This window comes from Lepidothrix coronata, unplaced genomic scaffold (assembly GCF_001604755.1).
Source record: "Lepidothrix coronata isolate B3197 unplaced genomic scaffold, Lepidothrix_coronata-1.0 Scaffold96, whole genome shotgun sequence".
In the NCBI taxonomy this organism is placed as follows: domain Eukaryota; kingdom Metazoa; phylum Chordata; class Aves; order Passeriformes; family Pipridae; genus Lepidothrix; species Lepidothrix coronata.
In genome coordinates this window covers 1,440,778-1,466,418 of record NW_016690276.1, presented here as the reverse complement: position 1 = coordinate 1,466,418, position 25,641 = coordinate 1,440,778, and the positions used below count along the sequence as shown (strand labels likewise).

The 25,641-nt window shown below is 36.7% G+C and overlaps 1 long non-coding RNA gene across 1 annotated transcript in view; it reads left to right on the top strand.

Moving 5' to 3' along the window:
* LOC108500880 overlaps window positions 1-25,641 on the top strand; it is a 96,439-nt gene that overhangs the window by 38,297 nt on the left and 32,501 nt on the right. Inside the window, exon 2 of the long non-coding RNA XR_001876046.1 lies at window positions 11,713-11,797. This is a non-coding gene — a long non-coding RNA (uncharacterized LOC108500880). The remainder of the gene's footprint in view (window positions 1-11,712; window positions 11,798-25,641) is intronic.

Here is a 25,641-nt window from a genome sequence, read left to right as displayed (position 1 = left end):
CACAAGTAGCACTTTTGGGTAGGATTGTTGTCCTTCTGGAGACAATATAAACTCATGATCTAACTGATCAAACGTAATAGAAATATCTCATTTCCACTCTTGATCTTTTCTCATCAATAGGAACTTATTATGTAGAAAGAGAATGGAAAAGCAAGCAAGAGCTTGAGTTCATGGATGTTTTCACATGCCATTGCATGGAAAACTTTGCTTGTGAACTTATCTATTTCAGTCATAGTTGGATGATGATTTTCACTGAGAAGAGACATAATTTATTGCTTATGTTACTGTAACATAATTTTGCAACAAACTGCGAAGGATCCATTGTCATGTCATAGAAGTCTTTGCTTTGTGTTCTTCCTTTTGAAACAAACTTGGCATTAGGCTTTCTCTGCTAACAACTGGGAGTTACTGTGTGGTTAAATTACATTCTCTAGATCAATGTCTGAGTAAGCATAATACATATAATTCCCATATTCCCAATTGTGCATGAAAAAGAGTTTAAACAGGGAACTTTTAGGCAGAGTTTAGAAAGGTAACTCCTAACTTTTTTTTTCTCTGTGAATGAAATTCAGCATTGTGTAAAATGTGTGAAAGCCCTAAATATCATGTATGTACTATTTTGAGAGCTAATGGGAACTTATGTAGTTCATAGGTTTTGTTTGGACATGGAATTTTACCTGTGTACTGCAAGGTACCTTCAGAAGCCCATAAATGGATTCAATAAATGTTGCTCAGACTATGCTGAGTTTTAGAATTATTTTCTCACTTTCATTACTTTATTCTCATTTTGAATACTGCTTAATAGCTTCTACCAGGTATGAGTTATTGCTCTTACTTACAAACATAGTATTGAACAGTAAATTCTTTCTGTAAACAGATTTCATTAAATGGCAGGTTCTGTCAAAGGCAAATAATACTCCTATAGGAAGGCATTATTAGAGTCCCAGAAAAGTCTTCATCTCTCCCTCATCTTTCATGTCATAAATAACATGTTACTTTCGATACTGTATAAGCTTTGCTCCCCATTTTTGCCTGTTTTCAGGAGGGTAAACAAGAATACAAAAAATCATCTATTAATAGATATTGCTTAACACTATTGCTTTGGAAGGCAAGTGCCTGTGTGTTGGAAACTGTAGCCCACACAAAAATACAGACATTAGGACAAAGATGGTTCCTTTAGCTACCATTAGTCATGTGATGCCACTGAAAAGTTTGTTTCTTTCCACTGAAGACTTACAACTGCCAATGCCCACAGACACCAGAAAAAAACTATATTAAAATGATAGTGTACAGTAAGTAAATCTGTCTTTCATATCTTTTATGAGGTACAGATGCTCTTGTGAGGAAAAGCAAAAAGAGGCTCATATTTCTTACTCATAAAACAACACTGTGCATAAAATGAGAGGATTAATGAACCTCAAAGGCTTAGAGTTAAGGAACTGCTTGGAAAAAAGGTACACAAGTCCACATCCAACTGTAACAATACAGCAAAATATGACTAAAACTCTTGGTAAGAAGATTTCCTCTGGAAGTATTTGTAATATTTTTTTCCAGACTGGAGATCCTTCAGTAAGGGCCATTGTATTAGCTGATGTTACAATTAGGGTGAAAACTACATTTCAGAATAGTCATGTTCCATGTGGTTCTGAGATGGTGCATTGTTGTAGTTTCTCTATTTGTGCATCTGGTTGTCTCACAGTGTCTGTGGAGAAAATTTTGGGAACAAATATGTTTTTTTGCTCTTATAATGAACTTTTCGTTAAGCAACATAAATTTGACTTTCATCAGAAAACTTAATTCTTTGAAAGAACTTAGAGGCTTTTTATTTCTTTTCTTCACTGAAGCACAGGCACAGGAGAAGTCAGTTTTCTGCATCATTCCCAACTAACTTACAGGTAAAATGAATATTTCTGACAATTGTCTGGAAGGCCTTCCATTCTTCCATGCCCAGTCACCCCTGTCTCCCAACAGCTCACCACAGTATTTACTTTGGTTGGAAGCCTTATATTCTCTCCTTGAAGTGTGACACTTTTCTTATATATGAATCTTTAAACAAAGTATGTTTGAAGTGAATGAAGATACCCATAAGTAAAGCTACCTACATCTAAAACAGGGCCTGAAAAGACTCTCTAGAAAGTCTACTGCCAGATCTATTAGATCACCCATGATATTCCTTCTCACTTCTTTGCAAAGTGATACTGTAGATGACTAGCATTTAATTGCAAATACAATACTGTGGTAAATACTGTCACTCATAAGCATAAATATTCCATACTGTTATCATACATACTGACAAGGACCTCGGAAATATGTGTTGTAAGATATTTTTATTGCACGCTAAATATAAAAACTTTTTTTCACATAAGCCCCCAAATGTTACAGTGCTCAGAGACAGAATTCCCTTCATCAAAGGAGATGTTGCTTTGCTACCAGTACTGGTATTATAACTTCAGTAGAAGTTGTTCTGGGCCCTGCTGGAACTGGCAATCTGCAAGTCTCTAATGGAAGCAAATGTTAGACTTCCTAAAGCGACAGTATCATTTCACTAATGTGTAACTAAAAGTATTCAAGTGAAATCTAATAGCTTTTACTTTCCAGAAACATTGTTAAAATAATTGCTCCCTCTTTTTGCAAAGTAATATTTCATGTAGCAGATTTTCTGGAAGGAAGGTAATCTAAACCATAACAGGAGAATGTAAATTTCCCAGACAGTGCTTTAATAATTCCTGAGTGGTGTAACCATAGGGTTTCAGAATACTAAGACACTGTGAGCTAGACAGAACCTGCCTGGGAAAAACTGGTCTCTTTCCCATTGTCCAAAAGGCCATGGGACTTAGCTCATATTGCTTGTTTTACTATATTATTTGATCTGGGCATTTATTTTGCTGTGATTAAGGCAACAGCGTGACAGATTTGTTGTACTCTGATGTTGTCTAATTTTGTTTCCATTTTCAAACTCTCAGATTTGTGTATGTATTTATACACACGAATACTTGGGTAATGTGGGTATGTATATATATGTATACATGTATATGAAGAAAGAGAGACTACGTGAATAAGACATTAGTGATGTACAACTAAAATATGACAAAAAGCTAAAGTAGCATTTAAAAAAAAGCTATATATTTGAGCACATTGACTTTCCTGGCATAAGCTGTGTTTCACAATCTTGTTTACCATATTTATTTATTTTTCATTTAACATTTTTCATTTCCTATATATAGGAAATATATATGAAACAACACCGTAATATGTTCAGTATTGTACATTTCTGTGTACACTTCTGACCAAACAGGCAATAGATGGGTTTGTGTTTTATTTTTCTGAGTCTTCCTTACTCAAACCTCCTCTGTTTTTTATTACTAATTGTAAGTTGGCAATTCATTATCTCTGTGAATTTGGCACAGTCTTGTGCTGCGTTTTTGGTACTTCATCGTCCTCAAGCATGAGGAACACTAACCACTAACTTGGTCTCTGGCACTTCTCTTTGCTGCTGCCTCAGGAAAGGAATATAATGACAAATCAAGAGTTTTCCTGCTAGACCTGAGTCTATTCCCACTCCCAGCTGAAAAAGATACCTGGGTACTTTAGGGAAGAAAGAAATGAGGTGCAGGATGTGGGAGGGCTGTGCTCTGCTCACCCCACTGTGCTATAGGACAGCAGCGCTTTCGGGAACTGCTGCCGGCTCCCTGCTGCTGCGTATACCACAGAGAAATTTGTCACAGAAAATCCTAAAATAGTTCTTTAATCACTAATTACCTCTAGACACATAGTGCTGCATGAGACAAATAAATACCCTTTTCAACCTTCAAAGTGTGTGTCTAATAAGAAAAGTGAGAGCCTATAATGTGGCACCATCATATTCAACTGATCTGCTTCCTATCCGGAGCCAGAATCACATTAGCTGGCTTCAGTGTCTGCATAGGATCCTTCCTGCTTAGCAGTGTTAGTAGCCCTGCAAAGCCAACACCTGAAGAAAAGGAGAGTTGCATTCTATTCCAATTAATTTTGCTCTAAAATGATAGCTAAATATATATAAGTAGAATATGTTTGTATCTATTTTTAATTCTGTAATTCATTATTATGATTTTTTTTAAATTAGAATTGCTCTATAATGAAAACTCTATAATCTCTGTTTAAATCTTAGCTACTCCTGTGCAATCTCTTCGAGGGCACTAGGACAACCCAGATGATTCTGATCATATAATTAGAAGACAGTGGTGCTCATTGTTTGCTGTACCCAGCAGACCAATTGCTAGGGAGTGTGCACCAGAAATATTCCCCTTTAAAGCTGGAGTCATCACTGCCCTGTGACGCTATGGTAGAGAGGGCTTAACCCACTCTGAAGATGGTTTGAGTTTAAAGTTATTGTGACATAAACACTCAGCCCAATGATACCCAACTACCTCAGATCACATTTCAAAGCAGGGATGTTCTTTACAACTAAGTGGCCCCCATCTGGACATGCTGTAAAGTCCATATATTAAAACAAATGTTTCTCTGGACTTGATAAGGCATAAACATGCACTTCATTGAGGCAGGTACCTAAAGTGTGAGCTGGGTTTGGTAAACAGGAAGAGATACAGATTTAAGTGATGGGCAAACCCAGGTACTGAAAAATAAGAACACTCACATTTTGAGCACTGGTCACACAAAAAAAGGAAATTTTCAAATATTTTTAATTCTATAATTGTAGAATATTTTATTCTACAAGCTGGGCTTTTACTCCCTTTTCTTCTTTGAGATAATATGCCTACTTTTTAACCAGAAATGATTTTGTGATAGATTTAAGGAGGAGATTTCATCTGTCTTTCAACTCTGTATTGGCAGAACAAGCGGAGTTAAGTTTCTGTCCTTTGTTTTTTTTCCTTGGGTTTTTGCTTCTGTTGTTGTTTACAAAACCTTGGGGGCCAGAATTCTTTTACATTGTTTTATATCCATCAGTGAACATGACCTAGAGGCTGAAACGTGGGGGCTGCAGTGTACTGAGTTTAGGTCCCCTGCAGCAATAGCAACAGTGTATTATTTCTTTCAAAAAAGAATTATTTATATATTCATGTTTGTATTAATTACTTGTATTCTCTTCTGTGACTTCTTTTGCATGGGGTGTCACGGGTGTGTTTTTTTGAGAAGACAGAAAATAAGAAGTGTGAATCTTTAGAAATAAATCCTTGTTACTGGATCATTCTCCACATAATCCACAGAACTGGGACTTTTGTTTTCGCCTCACAGCTGTAATCATGCCTGAATTTATCTTTTCCATTAAGTTCCAGTCTGGTTCTTTTTGTTTCTTTTTCTCCTTTTTCTGCCTATGTGCATGTGTGCATGCACACATACTTTGACTTGTCCTCATATGTCTACATAAACACACCCATACCCTATTACAGGTAAGATATAATTTAATTTTCCAGTGCATACAGTGTGGCCTAAATCATATATATGCAGTAAATCCCCGGTGTGTTATATTGCTGGGGAGATGTGCCTGAGCTCTACAGGCAGAGTGATACTGACACTGTCTTCTCCTGCACTGAATTGGACCTGTGGGGTTTTTCCCCATAGCATAAAACCCACATAAGCCCGAAGCAATATTCCCTTTATGTTAAACAGTGCGTTGCAGTATGTTCAAATTATTTTGTGTACAGGCAGTTACAGGACTCTGGATAAAGAGGAAAAAAGCATTGGTTTTTTGATGTATGATTTTTCCTTATTCCTCCAATGATTCCCCTTTATATTTGAGAAGCAGCAGCAGGTGTTTGTTTTACTTAACACCTCACTGAATTGGTCTGCAGCACGACTTGAGCAAACTGTGTTTCTGCGGTACACCAAGGGTGCTCAGCTGTGACCTTTTTCATGTGTATGTGTGTATGATGTAGAAGGAGACAGCTATAGCTTGTTAGAGATGATCTCCCATTTAAAACTGGCTCACCAGGGCAGCGCAGTGGATTTCAACTGTACTTTGGGATGTTGGCACAAGGCACTCTCCTGCTATGTTGTGCTGCCCTGTTTGAAAGTGCTGCTGTCACGGCTGTCCTTCCCTCATTCCTGGAGGTACTGGGGGTCTCCAGGGAGCACTATCTTTGTGAGAATGAGGACTATGACACTGCAGGATGCAACCTGAGCGTTAATGGGTCAGTGAGTGACAGCTGAGCCTTCTCTCTGAGGTACTGAGCTGGCTATCACTGCCAGGAGCACAAGGTCTATACAGTGAAGTGTGCCAATTTAATTTTGTCACATGTGGCCTGGGTTGTACAGATACGGCTGTTTCTAGAACTCTTTGACAATGCTAAAACTGATTCAGGCCACAATGCAACATTTAAGGATGCTAATTAGAAAATAATTGTGCTGGGTTGTACAGACTTTACCATTGTAATATATCTTGAAGGCCCCTATAGAATGGGAAAGAAGGTATTTTAATGCACTTTGCATGCAAAATGAGGCACTAGATTTTGTGATTTGTAACAAAGCACAGTACAGCTGCCATCATCCAGTAAATCAGAAAGCAAAAATAGTTCTTAAGCAGTTAGTATTCTGCTTTATTTGCTAATTAAAATGGGGTTTGGAACTGCTCTTCAAAATGATTGCTCTAATTAATTTGTTGTTCTTTTGCAGTTCTACCTTCTATGCCATTTGAATACAAGGCAATCCCTTGTGCTTCTTGAAAGCATGACGGCCAACAGGGCATCCTTCCCTTCCTCGGAACAGCAGGCTTTATTGCTTGTCATTGTTTAATAAAATGTCTATTCTACCAGGGCTAAAAAGTCACCCATATACACACTAGCACAAATTTATTTGCAATAAAATGCAAGTATAAACCCACGTTTTTAATTAACAGCAAATATTTGTTTAATTTATGCAGAATTGAAAGAAAAACAGATGATCGCTTTTATAAGGCCAGTGACAGATTTTAGTTTTAATTACTTTTAAAGCTTAATAAAAGATAGTGATTATTTTAATTGCTATTCCTGTCACTGTGATATAATCTTTCATTTTGTGGTTGATGGATGGTATTTAAGATAAATACAGTTGCCTTTAAAACATGGCCTGCGTTACTGGCATGACTATGCAGAGTACAAGATATCATGTACGAAAAGGGAACTAAGGGGGTGAAGTACGGAAGCAGATGCACTCATTTGACATTCATCAGAGTGCTCAAAAGTTTGAAAATTATTCACACCAGTCAGGACATGGATTTAAGGAGGTGCAATTGAAATATTGGTTGTGTTATCTGGTAGAGGTAGCCTTCTATTTCTCAAACTGATTCTGCTATCTGTGCTTATACGTATATTATGTGTGTTATACCACAAAGCCTGATTGCGAAGTGTTGTATTCAGTGGCTTGTTCGACAGAGAAACATGTGTATAATATTGTTTGTTCTATTTATTAGAAAATTTGAATCAAATATAAAAATAAAGAGGGGGTCTGGAACTGAAGTTCACTGAAGAAAGTGATCACTAGAAAAATCATTAGAAAAATCAGCAGAAAAAGAGATTTGAGATTATTGCAAAAGCTGTGTGATGAAAACTGCAGTACCTACAAGTAGTAGCATGATCCCACAAGTATCACTGGAGTGACCTCTCAGCTATATTCAGAGAAAAGATGTGAATCTATCATGTCTGATTTTATTTGGCTAGTTGCACTTAGCATGGCTGACAAGAAAGTTTTAAACTCTTCAGATTTTCATTGCCAGCACTTTTGGAACTAACCTCTCTTTTCTGAAGGAGGGCATAAATGACCATGATTACAGCCTGTTATAATTTAACGAATTTAAGATATTAAAGATGAATGGTCCTAAATTTAGTTTTGTGAGGCTTTTTATGCCTTCAAGCTAAAGATATGTCAGTGTAGTGGCTTGTGGGTTATGCTTAGTGCGGTATCTGGATCCAGGGTGTTATGAGCGCTATATTAAATATTGGATAACTGTAGCGAAAATCCATTTTTCAGAAAAACATCCCTGTCAACCTAAACCTCCAAGCTACCTCAAGCTTGTCTCTCCATATCTATTTGGTTGGTCATTTAAAAAAAAAGTAAATATGGAAATGACCTCACAGTATCTAGGTACTCTCTGGTAAAGAAATTTCCATCAGAACATTGTTAGTAAATTATAAATCATGGAAAGGAANTCACCTTTCTTTTCTTGCCCATCTGTCTTTTCAACAGCATTCCAAGATCAAACAGATGCTTTTAAAATTTTCTTCAATGAGCAAACAGACTAAGCGACCCCTACATATCCTACAAGACAAAATCTTCTCTGAGAACAGAGGCAATGCAGAGATTGTCTCCTCTGTGCAAGGTGCCTCTGATCTCCTTGCAGAGGGCCTCCTCTCTGCTGGGCATGTGCTGATTCTTCCTGGGATAAGGTCCTCTCTCTGTTTCTGTGTATCACCCACTCTCATCTTGATTACCTCCACAAGGGTCTTTTTTCAACCCTGCACTAAACTGTTTATCGTTCCTGTTCCATTTTTTCCCCCCAGTGATTTCTTAAATTAATGACCTACATTTTCATAGCTGATTGTTTGCATTTTGCAGATGGCTGCAAGTACTTAGCCTTCACTTTTGTGCTTTACAACATTGTGACTTACTGCTGTAATAGTTATTTCCCATACATCTGGAATATAAGCTTGCATACTCAAGTCTTTGTGATCATATACATTTACAAGTGCAATTCCTTTGGATTTTGCTCCCACCACCCAGCAGTTTTGTAGCTAGGCATTTACAAAATACTACTGTGACAACAACAAAATCTTTTTCAGTATAGTCTGTTTTTTAAAATAGCAAAAGAAAGACTTCTCTCAGTAGCACTAAGAGAAAAGAAATCCACATGTAATTTGCTTCCTAATTTCACTGTATTATTGTAATTCCTAAGTACCTATTGTATACTCCTGCCTGTCAAAATATGCTGATTTTCCCTGGTGTCCTTCAACACCTTATTTTAAAGGAGGTGCTTATTTAAATTGAGTTGTTTATTTAAATGGAGGTACTGGAGGTGTTTCCTGACATGAAAAGGAACTAACACGAGTTTGTTCTCCTGCATAAGCAGCATCAGCTGATACTTCTACCTGGTAGAACAAATATGTTTGTGGAAAAAGGCAAGAGTGTCTAGAAGGTAAAACACAAACTCTGAGTAGTCTGAGTAGTGATGAGCAAATATGTGAGTTGGAGAGGGGTGCAATGGGAGAGGCTGGTGGTATGGAGAGATAGCTGAAACAAGCAGATGGCTTAAAGGAAGCTGAGAAAGGCTGTTAGCACATAAAGCAGCAGACACTTGATGATGAATTGCTGTTTTGAGTTGCTAGGTTTTTTTCCTTATTTAGCTAACTACTGTTCCGATAATGACTTATATAATATCTTCTCTGTGAAGACTTTAAGTCTTTAGATTGAAGGTACCTTTTTTATAGAATGAAAGCACAGACAAAAAATTGTTAAAGTCTAATGAAAGGAGAGGAAAAAAGTGGGATGAGAGAAAGGTACCCATGCAACTTCCTTCCTTTTCCCTTAATCAAGTAAAAGTCATTCATTGCCCTATCAATGAGAAATAAAACCTAGGAGACCACAGAAGGCAGTTCAAATGGCTAGGCTGCTCAGCTTATCCCAGTCCAGCTTTTATGTCCTGGACCTGGGCTCTGTATGACCCCTCAACTCCTCCTATCTTGCTTACAGTAGTATCCTGTCTATTACTTTTTAATTGGCTTTGGACAGGCCCCTTAATTTACTCCTGGCTTTAGTTTCCCTACTCGTGAAATCTGCCTTACAGTGTTGACTGAGCCCAGAGCAGCATATCTGGGAGATGGCAGCTCATTACAATACATCAGGTAAAATACTAATTATCAAGAACGCTCAAGGAGGAAACATCTTTTCAAAGCAGGACACAAACATTGCATTTTCCCACGCAGGTGGAGTGCCAGGCAGACCCCTCCATCAGGTTAGTCCTGCACAACAGGCACATCTCAGGATAGATGCTCTTTTCAGTACTTGTCTTCATCAGACAGTATGGGTGATACATGGCAGATGTATTCAGGAAAGTCACTTGGACAAAGTGTACTAAGGCAGCTGAAAGCTTTGAAACATATGCATTCATGTGAGTAGGCCTGTGCTCAGTCTTCAGTTGTCCGGTGTCTCCAAAGAAAGGCAAAGAAACTGGTAAAGAGTCTGGAGCACAAGTCTTATGAGGAGTGGCTGAGGCAGCTGGGGTTGTTTAGCCTGGAGAAAAGGAGTCTTGGGTCGACCTTATTGCTCTCTACAGTTACCTGAAAGAGCAAGGTGGGGCTCAGTCTCTTCTCCCAGACAACAAACAATAGGACAACAGGAAACAGCTTGAAGTTGCACCAGTGGAGGTGTAGACAGGATATTAGGAAAAAATTCTTCACCGAAAGGGTAACTAAGCATTGGAACAGGCTGATCAGGGAAGTGGTGGAATCACTATCCCTGGAAGCATTCAAAAAACATGTGGATGTGGTACTTAAAGACATGGTTTAGTGGTAAACTTGCAGTGCTGGGTTAATGGTTGGACTCAATGTTCTTAGGGTTCTTTTCCAACCTTAATGATTCTGTGATTCTATGAAATACATTCTGGATGAGATATGAAAAGTCTCCTTCATCGTTGTTACCTAACAGTGGGGTGGTTCTAGTTTTAATGAGAATAGTAACATACTGACGTGTGTCGAGGCAGAAGTGCATGCAGCCCTTTGGAACCAGAGAGTATACCTTTGGTTTTCTTTTGCTAAATGCATTGCTTTAATGTTATTCTATAACACCTATTCATTACTGCTAATGAATATAGAAATTATGAAGAAGATATAGCTCCAATTTCCTACTGTACCTGTAAAATATTACTGATTTAAATGAGGCCATGCAAACTATAAAATTACAGCATCATGCACTTTCATTGCAATATGATTGGATTGCCTCTCTAAATGGTTCATCATCAATCCCAATAAAGACAAAGCATGGGTCTAACTGTTGTCTTGAATCCAATAGATTAGTTTTATTGCCTCAGTAGCAGCTGTTTAAGTGCCCCTTCCTCTTCCATTCAGTGATGTGATACGCCTTTTTCATAAAGCAAGTTCATCAAACCTGCCAGGATTCTGCTCCAGCCCACCACAAGGGATCCTCTCAGTTTTAGAACTACACAAATGATTAAGAGGAACATAAATGAGTAATGGAAGTGTGAATGCCCACTATTTTCCCTTAAATTAGTTAAAATTCAACAGGAAAAAAAAAAGAGTATTAAAATCATAGAATAACCGGGGTTGGAAGGGACCCAGAAGGATCATCAAGTCCAACTACTGTGAATATTCACCAACAGTTCTCAAGATGTCCATCCATCCACAGGCCATTACATTCATGAAAGAAAGACATGCCAGAGTCAGAAAGACTTTGAAAGACTCCTAAAAATACTTAAGTACTAATGAACTCTAAGTGAAGAATTTTGTTCTCTATGGTTGTTAACTGCCAGGAAATTCCTGGACCGGACATCATTACTGATAAATCATGAAAATATTTAAGAAAAAAATCAATTAGGCATTTAACATAGTCAAAGCTCAAACTGAAAGACAAAAATATAAATGTAAATATGTGTTATCAGGACCAAGAGTTCTATTCAGTTAATATTTTAACAGGTGAATTTTAACAGGAGGCAGGAACTGATTCTACCTGATACTCTGGGTATATAAGTGTCATAACTTCTAATTATTTTAATTCTTGTTCTAATTTCAGTGCGTTATTTCAAGCAAGAAGCAGTGCCAATGTCTTAAATGGGGAAAAAAACACATATGGAAATTGAAGCTGATTCAAAATTAAGGTAAAAAGTGCAAATTATTTTATGGAGTTCTAATACAGTTTTTGAAAGACTGGTTATATAACCCACACTCAGGCAAAATTCCTTTTTTCTCTCTTTAAGTTATTTTTTTAGTGGAAAATTCATATTTACTTTGATATAAAATCCACTTACCTAAGGTGTCTGGGAATTTGTAAGCATGTATACTATGAAACATTTCTTTGTAATTTCTGGGCCTCTCTCAGCCCTGAGTTGATGCAGAGTGAAAAATTACTTCCTCTCTCTTTCATATCAGTTGCAATGGAAAAGGTTCTGCTCACTATGAACACATTACAGGCCCTCTGGAAATAAGGGAACTGCAAGGGAGTTACTGTGTATTTCATTGGATGCCTAGGCCTTTTCTGGCCACCTCCAACCCTATAGTACAGAATTTCAAGTTTTAAATGTCCTATTGTCCTATTTAAGAGGAATTCTAGAGGTATTTTGGTGCACATCAGAAATATTTTAAAGAGTAAAGCCCCATTTAAATGGGAAAGGGTAGCATTCGTATATCCCTCTTGACAGAGCAGCTTTAACTGTACACCTTTTAATTGTGTGCAGTAATGAAAGATCTTTATAGTTTTATTCTTGTGTATTATTTCCCAGCTGACCTAATTTATGAGAACTTTGGTAATTTATTGTTCAAATGCATATGAAATACCAGTAGTACACTGCCACAGTGATTCCCACAAAATACATTTTGTTTTGTTTTCTAAAATTAAAATTATTAATATTCCAAGAGACTAAAATGTAATGTTATAATTTTGTTTTCAGGAGATTTTCACAAACATTTTATGCCACAAGGAGAATAAATATAAATATCCCCACTACAGTTATAATCTTCTCTGGTTTGCATTTTTCAGTCTGGAGTTTTGTGACCTGGATGACAATGGTTATGCTGATGAAGTTGTTAAGCTAATTAATATATAATGAATTAATAGCTAGGTTTGTCTCTGCCCTTCCATACTAATGTCCTGTAAGAAGGGCTGTTTAGAAACCAGCATTCATGATGAAAAAAGTACTTCTGTAAGCACAAGTCATTTCAGGCAGAAAATAAACTAATGCAGCAAGGTTAATGAAAAGCAAACCCAACAAGGATTTTGGTGTGAATTTATACATTCATCTTGACAGGTTTTATCATTGTCCTTTACACAAGCATAAAACAGCACCTGTTGAAAATCCACAAAAACAACAGTTTATAGAAAATTCTATTAAACACTTCTCTCTTTGGCTTCATTCAGGGACCAATGAATTTATATGTGCAATTGAGACAAACTCTCATAAATTATTTTTAAGTCTCCAGTGGTTACCACAGCATTCCACACATCCATCCTATTTAGAAGACTGCTTAAGTGTGTACTTTAAGACAATGATTAGAAAACACAACATTGCTGGCATGAAAATAATTCACACAATAATTTGCTATATAAGCATGCTGCTGAATTGGGACATTAACTATCTGCTAATATAAATATTTGAGTCTTTTGTAGGCAAATGTCTAAGCACAAAACTTTCATAGTGCAATTTAGGTATTTGAAGAAAATATCTTACTCTATTTACTTGCAATCTTAATGGGGTGGGGATGTTTGCTATTTTTTCATAATGATGACATGAGTTTTTGAAGTGTATCCAATACTAATAAGTTCTCCAAATAATTTTGAAAATTTAGCAAAAATATCAAAATATATTTACTGTAAATGTCAGCCTTAATAAATTCACAGCTTTTTATTTTCTGGTCTTCCTGGAGTCTTTGGTGACATATTATGTTTTTTTCTTTTCTCTTATTTATTGACTTACAAAAGATTTTTTTCAGTGAGAGTTTTCTGAGTCTAAGCATTTGGATTTCAGAATTAATTTCTTTTTTTTTTCTTTTATTTTAAAAGAAATTACAGTTTCTGTGAATATACTTTCAGAAATTTAACTTCTGGAAAAGAAAACTGTATAGAGTAAAGAGTGAGATTTGAGTTTGCTTCTTAAAATCAATATCATATTAATTAATTTTTAAATAAAATATTTGCCTAGATTCTAGTGGAATTAAAGCATACTCATTAAATGGAACTAAAACACTTTCAGGCTTGATTGTAAATGGGGTTTCATTATGTTCACTTGAATCTTGTTTGATTTTTATTGTACAGTCTACAAAACCTGTAATCTCAGTTCCATTATTGTACAACACAGAGACTTTTTCTATTTCTACAGACCTACTAATTAGTAAAAACCTTGTCTTTTCTTAAAAATGGATTTAAGATTAAAGTATTTTATGGAAAGCTACACAGGCAAATCTATATTGGAGTTATAAATCTGTGCTTAAAGAGGGAGATTTCAAAACCATTGTTGCTATCATTCTTTCTTATCATCTACTAAATATGTTGTTCTGCCCAGGGTTATTTTATTTATGGTTTGTTTGGGAGTCTTATTTATAGACATATCCTAGATTACAGCAAAGTTGAATCTTGAAGGGACTGCATGAAAATCATTGAAAACATATCCATATCTATTTTCCACATTTTTGTCCACTCGATAAAGGAATTATATAAAAGCTTTAGGAAGGAGACAGGTGCCTACATTTTGTACAGTGATCAGAATAGTTGAAATCACAAGGACTAAGAAATTCCCTGAGTCAACAGAATATTTTATTAGAATAACATTATAAATTCTAGCAGTTGTCTTTAATGAGTTCCTAAATAACCTTTAATATCCTCTTTTATGAAATATAGGTTGATTTGATAGCCAGATTCATGGTGTCATTGGATTAGCAACTACCCATTTCCCTAAATTAGGAGCAGTTAGGAAATGAATTATTAACAGAGTGTATGGAGTAGGGAAAGTATTTTTGTGACCCTTTTTGCATTTTTATTTATTTCACAACTAGTAGTAAATTTTCCCATTATGCAATTGTGTCCCCCACATCGTGATTGTTCTTTCTAAACAAAATTTCTAAATGTGCCAGTGAGTCCTATTACAGTTTTGTATGAGGAGCAGATGTAAGCTATGTTTGACATAGTTTTAAATACTTCTATTTTTTCTAAATGGTGCTATTTCATCTTTCTAACAGAGTAACTCTTGTACCGTTCCAATTAGTGGAGTCCAATGTCTGCATTCAAAAAACTCCAGAGGAAGTTACTAGATATGCAAAAAGCTGAGAGAAAAAGTGGTTTGCTAAACCTTTAAAGCAGCCAAGTCAGTTTGGCACAGTTTTAACAGTATATCTACATGACTGTAACCCACGAGTGTCAGTTTTCAGTGTGGAAAAGTAAATGTAGGCTCTTTAACCAGCCATTTTGAAAAAAAAATATTCTGCTACCCATTGGTTTTCAAGTTTGGGAACACGTCCCTCCAGTATTCTTTCACACCCATAATTTTTTGCTTTCCCACTGGGCATCTCTGGTGTCCATTATTTATGCATTTGTTCAGAGCCCTCGAAAGCAGGACAGTGCAGCTACTGTCTTCCATCGTTTTATTTTTAGGTTTGTTTGCAGTAACGTTTCATTATAATACAGTGTTATCAGAAGAAAATGAAGGATTAAAATGGCATTTTGGATAACCTTAAGTTGATGACAAATGGGCAAAAATCAGGGCATGTAGTGTAAAGGCTGACATGCTTTACTAGGCTTGTCATGTTGGGCTCAAGCTTGGTGATAGAATACACAAGCTAACTATGCTGCTGTCTCGGTTTTAAGTTCAGAGTGTCTTATTCTTATCAGAATAGCTATTGTTTCTTATAATTAAAAATAAGATTTTGTAGCCCCAGGGTTTCCCTGGTAAAGTTAGATTTCTGCATATTGCAACTTGAAATATGAGAGCTCCCTCATCTCTGCTGTTGAGACGAGTGTTCAGTCTCTTAATTCTAGAAAAGAAGAAAGCAGAATGAGTTCCTCCTCATCAGGATTTCCTTTTTGCTCTTTGTTTTTCATCATTTGTCTTAGTCTTAAACATGTCAACCAGACTGAAACTGAATGCTTAGCCCTTCATTTCACTATGATTATGCCATGCTCTCTGAGGTGTAAACTAGCTTATGCACCAAGAAAAACCTGGCAACCCAGCCCATTTGTAAATTCTGCAATCAATGCTGAATGCCAGGCTATGATGACACATCAATGGCAGAACTTAGATGGTTTTTTTGTAGTAAATGGGAATCCTTGGATGAACAGAAGTCAGAACTTTAGCTGTAGTATAGACATAGGCTACCCTCTTTCTGTTTATTTTTACAGGTTTTAAAATAATTTTTCACTCCAGTTATAATCACAACCTGAAAGAAATTTTCATATGTTGTAATAAATCCTTTGAGCTACTGCATAGTTGGAAAAATGAAACCCCTTTAAAAAACATTAGTATGTATAACAGTAACTTTTCTCAGTGCACAAGGGAGCTACAGAAACCTATACAGTGAGCTGCTGTCAGTGAGTAACAGAAAAAGGACCTATATATGTTATGACTAAGACAAAATGTCTGGCTCTGAGTGAAGTTCAAAAGCATGACAAGCAAGCTAATTTCTGATAGGATGTAGCTTGTGCCATCAGGTCACAGTCTGAATGTGGTGCTGCTGGATGCCTAAAGCAGTTTCCCCTCCTTTGGTAGAATTGCTCTCCTTTTGGTTTAGGACACCAAAGCAACCTTAGGTTCAGTTTCTGATCAGAAGCTGGTCCACTGATTGCACAGTCATTAAATTGCCAGTGATGCCTTTCTGGTGGTAATAGAGCCCTTCATAAACTCCCAGCCCTGCCCAGCTATGGTCCTTGTGCTAGGGACTGCAATGAGAAAGGGAAAGCTAGAGGGTGTAAATATTTATTCTTTATTCATGTTTTCAATTGGTTTTGAATTTGAAAGCTAAAATTGAAAGCATAATATTGAAGTCTTATTTTAAGATAAAAATCTTAGCTTTCAGTATTATAAAAGTTAGTCTGTAGAAGGAAGAGCAATGCTAGGCCGTGAAAATCTTGGTTATTGTTTCTGTGCTTCCTTTCTTCAAAATTTCCTTTCTTAGGATGTGTTAGGAGCTTTCAGTGTGTGTCAGCTGAGGTCTCTAAGCAGTCTCAATTCAATCCAGATAGCCTAGTTTTCACTAAGCCCTGAGAAATAACAGCTTCTTAGTGAAGCCAAGAAAGGCATAGGCCTTTACTCCCTTGCTGGGCAGTTCTAATGGTGGAGACTACTAGCGGTCTTTCTGAGTGTGTTGAAGTTAAAACACGCTGATCATGATGGGTTTCCAGGCATTTGTGAGATTAGTGGAAGCCCTTAGGAATGAGTTTTGGAATCAGGGTATTCTACGTGAGGTTTCTAGAAGGTTTGAGCTTTTTATTACCTCTTAAAACAATTAAAAAAAAAAAAAAAAGAATTTTCTACTTAATGTTTTAAAGATTGTATTTTACACTCATTCTCCGAATGATCAGGGATGAACGGGTGTAGCAATGCTTACAGCTCATTGACTTTATGTTTGAGTGAATATAGAAATATATTGTAAATACTGGCTTGTGCCAACTGTAGTCAACAGCATCATTTTGCATGTACAGTATTACACTTCAGCAAAGCAAAGTGGTAACAAGGACAGCACAACTACAGTCATTCCTGACATGGGTCTTCATTCAGCTGCTTGCAACTGCCTGGAAACTTAAATCATTCTTGCAAACTTTGAGATATTAACAGGGTGAGGGAGTATTTTTCATCTTTCTTTCCTTCTTTTGATTTGTCTTGAGTGGATTTGTTTGCTGTTTCCCAGTCCTTCCATGGGACGTGCATTCTAGAACAATAGTACTTTTATTCTTTAGTTACATTTCAAAAGTTAGATAAGAATCGGGGATTTTTTCTAAGGCAGGATGGTCTTTCACTTGAGGATCTCTGTACAGATGTTTAAACTAAGCTTTTTAATACAAAGCAGATGAAAGTAAAACATAAAATAAACCATGACATAAAAATGACCAGCCTAAAACGCCTTCTAAGAGTCTTACCTTGAAAATAATCTTAAAGTATGGTTATTTATTTCTGTTCAAAACTGGGCAATTCTATAACTGTGTAAAGTACAGGTGTTTTCAGCTACATTGTGGACCTGACTTGATTCCATTCTGTATTTGAAGCTCACTTTGGAATAAATTGAGCACATAGAAACTTGAAAAAAAAATAATTCTGGCATTCAATAATAATAGCCAGAACCCTGCTTCACTACATTTGGTATTTCATCTTCCATACCTAATCAACTTGTTTATCACTGGTCAGTTACCGATTCCACCTTTTGTTTCACTAGCAATACTTATTATTTTTTGAATGATTGTACTAAAGGTATATTTTGCAAAAGTATTGCTCTTAGAGAAATGTTCTATATCTATTTACCTGAATTTGTGACATTGACTTTGAAAGAGAACTGATGTGAATGAAGGGAAATATTTTCTTATCGTAACTGTCACTATTATTCTGTTAAGGTATCTCAGCCTTATGAATTTAAATCAGTGAGAGAACAAAACAACAGTAAAATCGTGCTTGGTCTTCCTTCCAGCTTTAATTTTGCTTTATACATTGAGTGTGTGCCAGTTAAATCACCTTGCATTTATTTAAATGCTTTGCAGGTTTTCTCAGCCATAGATTCTATTTCATTTTCATACCAGGAGTTACAAGAGTCACATCTCTAACGTTTGACCTCTGTTAGCTGCAATAATATATACCACAGACTCATCAAAACTGCCTGTATTACTAAAATTCCGTCATTTAGCTTGTGTGAAGAGGGTTATTCCTCCCTCTTTAACATTTTAGAGGTAGTTTTGTGTTTACCTGACTGTATCTCAACAACTAAGGGAAGTTTGCGGTTGTAGTTATTAGAGAAAATGAGAAATACCCTGCTTCTTTATTGATATAGTGCATTTATATTTATATATCACTATGCAAAACTTGCAGTTATTTTTCATATACTCTAACAGTAAACACATTTTAAGGGGCAGAAGAAGAGCAAAGTCTTAGGCAGTGAGCAAAGTAAACATCAGGTGAAAGACAAAAGCCTGGAAGAATTGATTATGCCAGTTGGCTGCTCTCCTGAGGAAGATAAAAGAGGCCAGGACATGCTCTGCTACTTCCCACATGTAGAAGTCAAGCTTGGAAACAATACTCTGACATCTCTGCCATGCAGATAACTCCAGCAGGCAAGTCTGCTGATTTAACTATTCACATTTTGTATTTTTTGTGCCCGCTGATTGACAGCTACAGAACATATTCTACCAGCTTGATCTTTGTGTACTGGCTTCAATGCAAAATAAAGAATTAGGATAGAAAAGAGATGAAATTGAAAAGATAAAGAGATTAAATAAAAGATTAAGATTCCTGAAGGCTGCATATTCTGCCAAGATAATGCAAGAAGAACTTGAGTCAAAGTGTTGAGTGGTATGCACACAGCCAAGGACACTGGAGACTCTACAAACCTCTATTTTTCAAAGCCTGCTGGGAAATGTAACTCCAAAGGAATAGCACTTTACTGATCCTCAGCATTTGAGCAGCTGGGTTACAAACGTGGTGTAACCTACTGTGCTGTAATACCTCCAAGCCAACATACCAAAGGATAGCATGCTATTTATGGTCTGTTCCCTATGAATATAATGTCAGTTAAAACTCACATCACCGGGTTTTGTGCTGGATCAAACTGCAGGTACTTTGTCATGTTTTGCCATAGTCGTTGTCTGGGTAACAAAGAACCTGAACTCTACAAGAGTAGAGTAATAAGCGTAAAGCAAAGAGCTTCACTGTACATTACTGGTCCATAATGATCCCAGTAAAAAAGTTACTCAGTCTCTGAAAGTTACCATTTAAAATGCTAGTTATTAGAGCTAACACTATAAGAAGAGAATAGCATAGCAATTTTAATATCCTTTTATATGCTGGGAACTCCAGTTGATATTGCATCAAAATGACCTCTGATCCACGCCCCAGGATGACCCTGTCCATGGAAGAGGTTCTCTCATTTTGGTCATTCAGGCTATTGTAGAATTTTCCTGCAAGAAAACAACTCTGTTCATCATTCGTACTGTTGAACAGAAATGAGGTTCACTTGAGAACTTATTGCTGCAGTTGTTGATAAAGGAAAAGTCACACATATGGTGTCATCAATGCTATCAAGGAGGTGCTGTCTGCAGGCTTCTCTATCACAAGGAACTGGCAGAGTTTATCCTGCAGCTGAGGGGTTTGTGCAGCACAACACAGCCTGAAGGCCACACTGGGTGTGCAGCACAGCACAGTCCTGCACCTGCTCAGGTAAGTGCTGGGTGTACACTGACTGTGAGATGTACAGTGATTGCTGGGTCAGAACTGCTGCAGGAGCTGGTTTGGTTTTGTTTTACTCTGAACTGTGACACTTACGCAGTTCAGAAAATAGTGATTCCTGAGATGAATATGAAACACCAAGTTGCACTGAGCAAAAAAACATTGGAAGGGCTGTATATTCCAGAGAAATGAAACAAAATAAAAGGGTGAAGGCATTATGGATTAGAAGTCTGCCTCAAATTGTGTCACTTCTGCCTTCTCCCTGCCTTCACTGGGAGCCAGGATGTCCAATGGCAGCATTAGGATCTGTGTATGAAGAGTCTGGCTGTGACAGCTTCAAAAATAGAAGCCAGTAACAAAATGGAAGAGTTTTGAGATAAACCTCCAGGCCTTGATATCTCATTTTCTCAGGGTATGATGATCTATCTGTTGCTCTTAGCCTGGCCTTTTCCTTTTCCAGATAAGTGAGATATAAGCATCCAGACTTCCTACAGGTGATAGTGTGATCATTTGTAGGCTCTCAAAGGCAGGTCTGAGAAGTAACCTTTACAGAGATCATTCTGCCTGTGTCCCATGGCTGCACTGTTCCTCATGACTTCTGTCACTGTGGTGGTCTTTACGCTTGGTGAGCTCTCCAGATCCTCCTGGGTGGAGCAGAAGTCTGTGGACTATTCAGCTGAAGGAAACTCACTTAGTTCTCAGAGAATAAGTTGAAGGCTAAACTATTCCAAAGTCATTGAATTCTTTCTCTGCCACCTGAGTAGAGGAAAATAACAATATCATATTATTTCAATGTATTTCATGTCACTAGTTTTCAAAAAAAAGGAGGAATTTTAAAGTTTTGCCATTGTCTCTTCTGAATACTCTTGAGAACTACACCTTACTTCTGTAAACATAGCATGTCGCATCTGCAAAACATTCAGGCATATGCAGCAAAACATAAGTGTGCACAAACTCCATTTCTTGCATTCGAAATGGAGAAACAAAAAGGCTTATAAAAGGTAAGTTATGATCAGTGCACAGGTAAGGAAATTGCAAAATACAGTGAGTTCAAAACAAACTCATGAAAAATTGCACTGAGGGGGAAAGATTGTATCAGCTAAGCTACCTATTAAAGATGTAAGTGAATGTAAAAGATGAAAAGTATGAAACAGCCATTAGATAGAATAATTGTTGGGAGCTAAATGATAGGAAAGAAACAGGAAATGAAGAGGAGACTCAAAAAATAATAGAGAAAGGGGGGAAAAGTCTAAAATAGCTGCAATTGTGAGATTAGGAGAGAGAAGTATGTTAGCAATAAAAATAATCTATTTTAATCCAGTGGTAATTTACATAGTGTGAATTTGAATCTGCAGTCCTGAACTCAACATGGTTTCAACAGAATTAGCCTTGCTGTTGCCTTGTAGATAGTTATAATGTGAAATCTAACCACCAAATGAGATAAGAAACAGCACACTGCCTATCTGGGAACTGTGACCACGGGCACAGGAACATACTTCTCTGCTTAAGAGAAGTATCACTAGTCTTTGATATGTGTTCCTACAGGGAAGGACTTTAACACTAAACTTTTCCTCCGAAGACTCACTCCATGTTAGGAACATATTAAAGATAAAGGATGCTGTAGGAAGGTGATTGGTGACCTTGCATTGAATTTAATCTATTAGAGCAGAATTATTTTAGGTGGCATTCATCTTACTGAGAGAATTATTTCTTGGCACTCATTACTGTAGCAAAGGAACACATAATGAACATTAATAGAATGTTTTCATCATCATAAGCCTTATGTGAGCTGACTAAGAATTAGCCTCCTTTTGCAGGTGGTGAACTAAGCCCAATCCTTCAACAAGATGAACGTGTGCTACATAGTGTTGTGTGCCCTCAACTCCCATTGGAATTGCAGAGCAATGAATGCCTTAGAAAAAGCTTTCAGACATCTAAGCACTTTGTTTAAGTGATTTGCTAGAAGTTCTACATACATGGCATTCCTTATTCTCAATTACATTAAAACCATGTTACATTAACTGGGCAGGAAGCCAGGGTACACAGTCTGAACCCTACAATACCAACCCTACAATACTAACTTAACTTAACCACAGGATCATTCTTTCCCCTCTGTAACAGGCTCACAAACAAAACCACTAGGATTTTTGGCAAAAATGGCACAAATGAGAGTCTGTCAATGAGGGCAAGTGGATAAAAGCAGGAAAGTGGTGAGTGGTTTATGCCTGTGTGTGTGTGTAAGGAAACAGGAGGAGAAAGGAGTGATTGAGAGGATGTGGAGAAGGTCAGGGGTAGCAGAAAGTGAGGAGGGACAATATAGTAGTAGTAGTATTTGCTAAGGAGGTCATTATGGGAGTGACAACAAACACAACAAATGGTAAGACATGAGTATGTTGCACATGTTTTAAATGAAAAAATGCTTAATACTTGGGACGTTATTTGTATCCAGACACAGGTAAATCTCTGGGAAAAGAAGTCATATGTACCTTAGAACACCACAATAGCTATGAATACAATGTGATTTTTTACCACGTTTTGGGGTTTATGTTAATTGTCTTTTATAACTCATGCATTTTCTCCTTATCATGTTACAGTGTTTATCTTGATTACATAATTGTGAAATGTTAAGATACACTTCATTATATAGATCCACTGCTACAGTAACCATTGTGTTTTGGGGTTTGCTTTTTATTTTATCTATTGTTATCATTCACAGAATTTCCCTTCAGGTTCTCCTAAGTCCTAGAAAACCTTCTAGAGAACTTCTTGAGAGAATACTGGTCAAAAAGATTTCAAAGACTTGGGAATTAACAGTGTAAAATCAAAGGGCATTAGACAGAAAGATAATATGTTATCTTCCTCAGAAAGATTATATGTTTTGCCAGAACATCTCATACTGCTACTTTCAGGCCTAAGAGTCCTTGGTCAAGTATGTGAAGTTCTTCTGAATTTGAAAGTTTACTACAATATTGTTAAAATTACTACAATATTGCACTCCTCTGAGTCAATCACAGGAGAAGTGATAACAAACCAACTGATAGTGGGGGAGAAAAAACATGATCTTGTAGACATCATTTACTGGGTTGAATAGCCGACCCGTCATCCAGTCTATTAACACTGCAGTCACTCACTATAACTTTTAACCTACATTGGCCACTGGCTACGTAATTTCAATGAGAGAATATAGTTTGTCAAAATACCAGCTTCTCCTGTTACAAATACCACTTGGATATTTTGCATGTCACTTCTGGAGGGACTGGTCACTTTCTGAAAATGTGTTGCAAACACCTCTCCAAAGTGACATGTCTTGTGTAATAGCCACAACCTCTCTCTTATTTTTGTACAGCAGAAAAGCAGTAAAACATATTTTAAATAATCCCACTTTATGTTTAAGCTCAGTGCTGCAGAAAGCTGTCATGATAATTTTGATTTCAAAGGCTGAAAGAAAGGGAAAATGACCTTTATTCCTGATATAACGTGAGTGGGTCATTTCTGTGATTGCTGTATAGAGAACTTTGATGTTTTCAAATAGAACCGTAGTATATTATTCACTGTTACTCTTGAGAAACCACACACAGAGCATAAATGTAACTTGAGTTTAGAAAAAAAATGTATGCACACACACAGACACACACATAAAGATCAACTTGGGTACTGGAGAGAATATTGATGTGCAGTAAACTGGAAGAATTTGATCTCTACATCCTCCCCTGTGTGCTTGGTTTTATTCCTTATGTCCTTTGAGCTGTCTGTTAGTTTAACATAGTGCCAGGTATCAGAATACTATACAAATAATACAGTGCCTCAGCTGAAGGAGACCACAAGAGCACACAAGTAATAGATATAAATTTAGACACACTCAAGACTAAGTGTTGCAAGAACAGTAAGGCTTCTGGCAAATTAGTTTGACCCTCACAAAATATATTTTTACTGGAAAATAGGAGTGGGATGCTTTTTAAGGACTGCATTAGCCAATACTGCAGTGCAACGACGTGAAGACAAAGCTGTGAAGGAAGTTGTATGTGATCAGCTGTAGGAATTCAAGTGAGATTGGCAAAGCAATCATACCATGCATATGAAAGTCTATGAGCACATTACTGAATACCAGAGAGCAAGGAGCAAAAAAGGCAGAGCAGCAATTCATTTTCTCTAGGAAATTATATCCATTACTTTTAAAATCTACACAATAGCTCAGGTGCAAAAGCAAGGAATGAAACAGTGTGATTAGGGCCACCTGCAGCCTACAGACCTGCTTACACCTGTATGGGAAATTTTCAGCAATGACATTTATTTGTCATTAAGAGCATGTTGTACTGCTGGTGTCGTTAGATTATTGAGCACTTCCCAGCTGGAATTGGTTGAAGGTGAAGAAATCCTTAGAAAACTTAATGAAATCCATAGTTCTCATACATTTCAATTGGGATTGTTTATTAACTGGTGTTATTGGCATAAGGTCAAATATTCAACCTGCTCCTGTTATCGTTTTAGTCTGTAAGAGCCTAGGGATATTAGTAGTAATTACTTAATTGGAATTTCCCTTCAAGTACATTTAACAAAACACCAAATATGAGAAACTAACTACTTGTAAGAAATTTGTGGTATGCCATCCTTGTATTTGGCTGTGTATGTTTTGCTAATAATTATTTCTTATCACTGTGTTGCAATTCCAAGAACCAGAATTTTAATGTTAGAACATTCTGTAGTTTTCCCTCACTCATTTAAAGTAGAGTCATGAGAAAACTCCAAAATCCTCAAAATGTAAAACAAGAACAAGAAAAAATTATTTAATACATTCTGTACATAATATTCCCAGCAGCTCACATACAAAACTGGTTGATTCTCTTGTCATTCTATCAAGATTGGATTGTCTGCTTACCATGTGAAACAAGAAACAGGGAGGATGTTACAAATCAAAAGGAGATATATAGACAAAAAATACTGGAAGGAAGATCAAGTGTATTTCTCATCTTCTCTATGTCATAATCTCTGACGTGTTGCCTAATTGCATTACAAATTGGTCTTGAAATATGTAATTTCCAATGTTTTTTGCTCAGTGATCAGAGAGAAGTAACTTTTTCCACTAAAATCAGATGACTCAGGGGCTGAATTAACATTTCAGAATACAAAATACTGCATACTACTTGGTCCAGTAAAGTATATTTGACTTAATATTATTCAACAGAGTAATTATGGAGAAGATACACAACCAAACAAAGTAAATTAATAGCAAATCTTAAAACTAGGGAGAAACATTTTACTTACATATCTAATCCTGTAGCGGGTTTGGCTTTCAATGGAAACAGAAACATATCCTCTAGCTGATCAGCTTTGCAGGAAAACAACCCAACTTCAGAACAGGAGTCCAAAACAAAAGGACTTGAAAGCTTTGCTGTTGTTACTGATGGGCTTCAAAAGTTCAGTTAGTTAAACGAATGAAGAAAATGACAGCATCTGCTGAGAAGGTTTGAAGAGTTTAAATAAGCACCTTGTGAAAAACTGCCTTACTGTACAATACTTTTCCTAACCATTTTGTAAGGAAAATATCTCCAAACCTAGCTTTATTATCAAGCCCTGAGGTGAAAGAAACCCTAGAA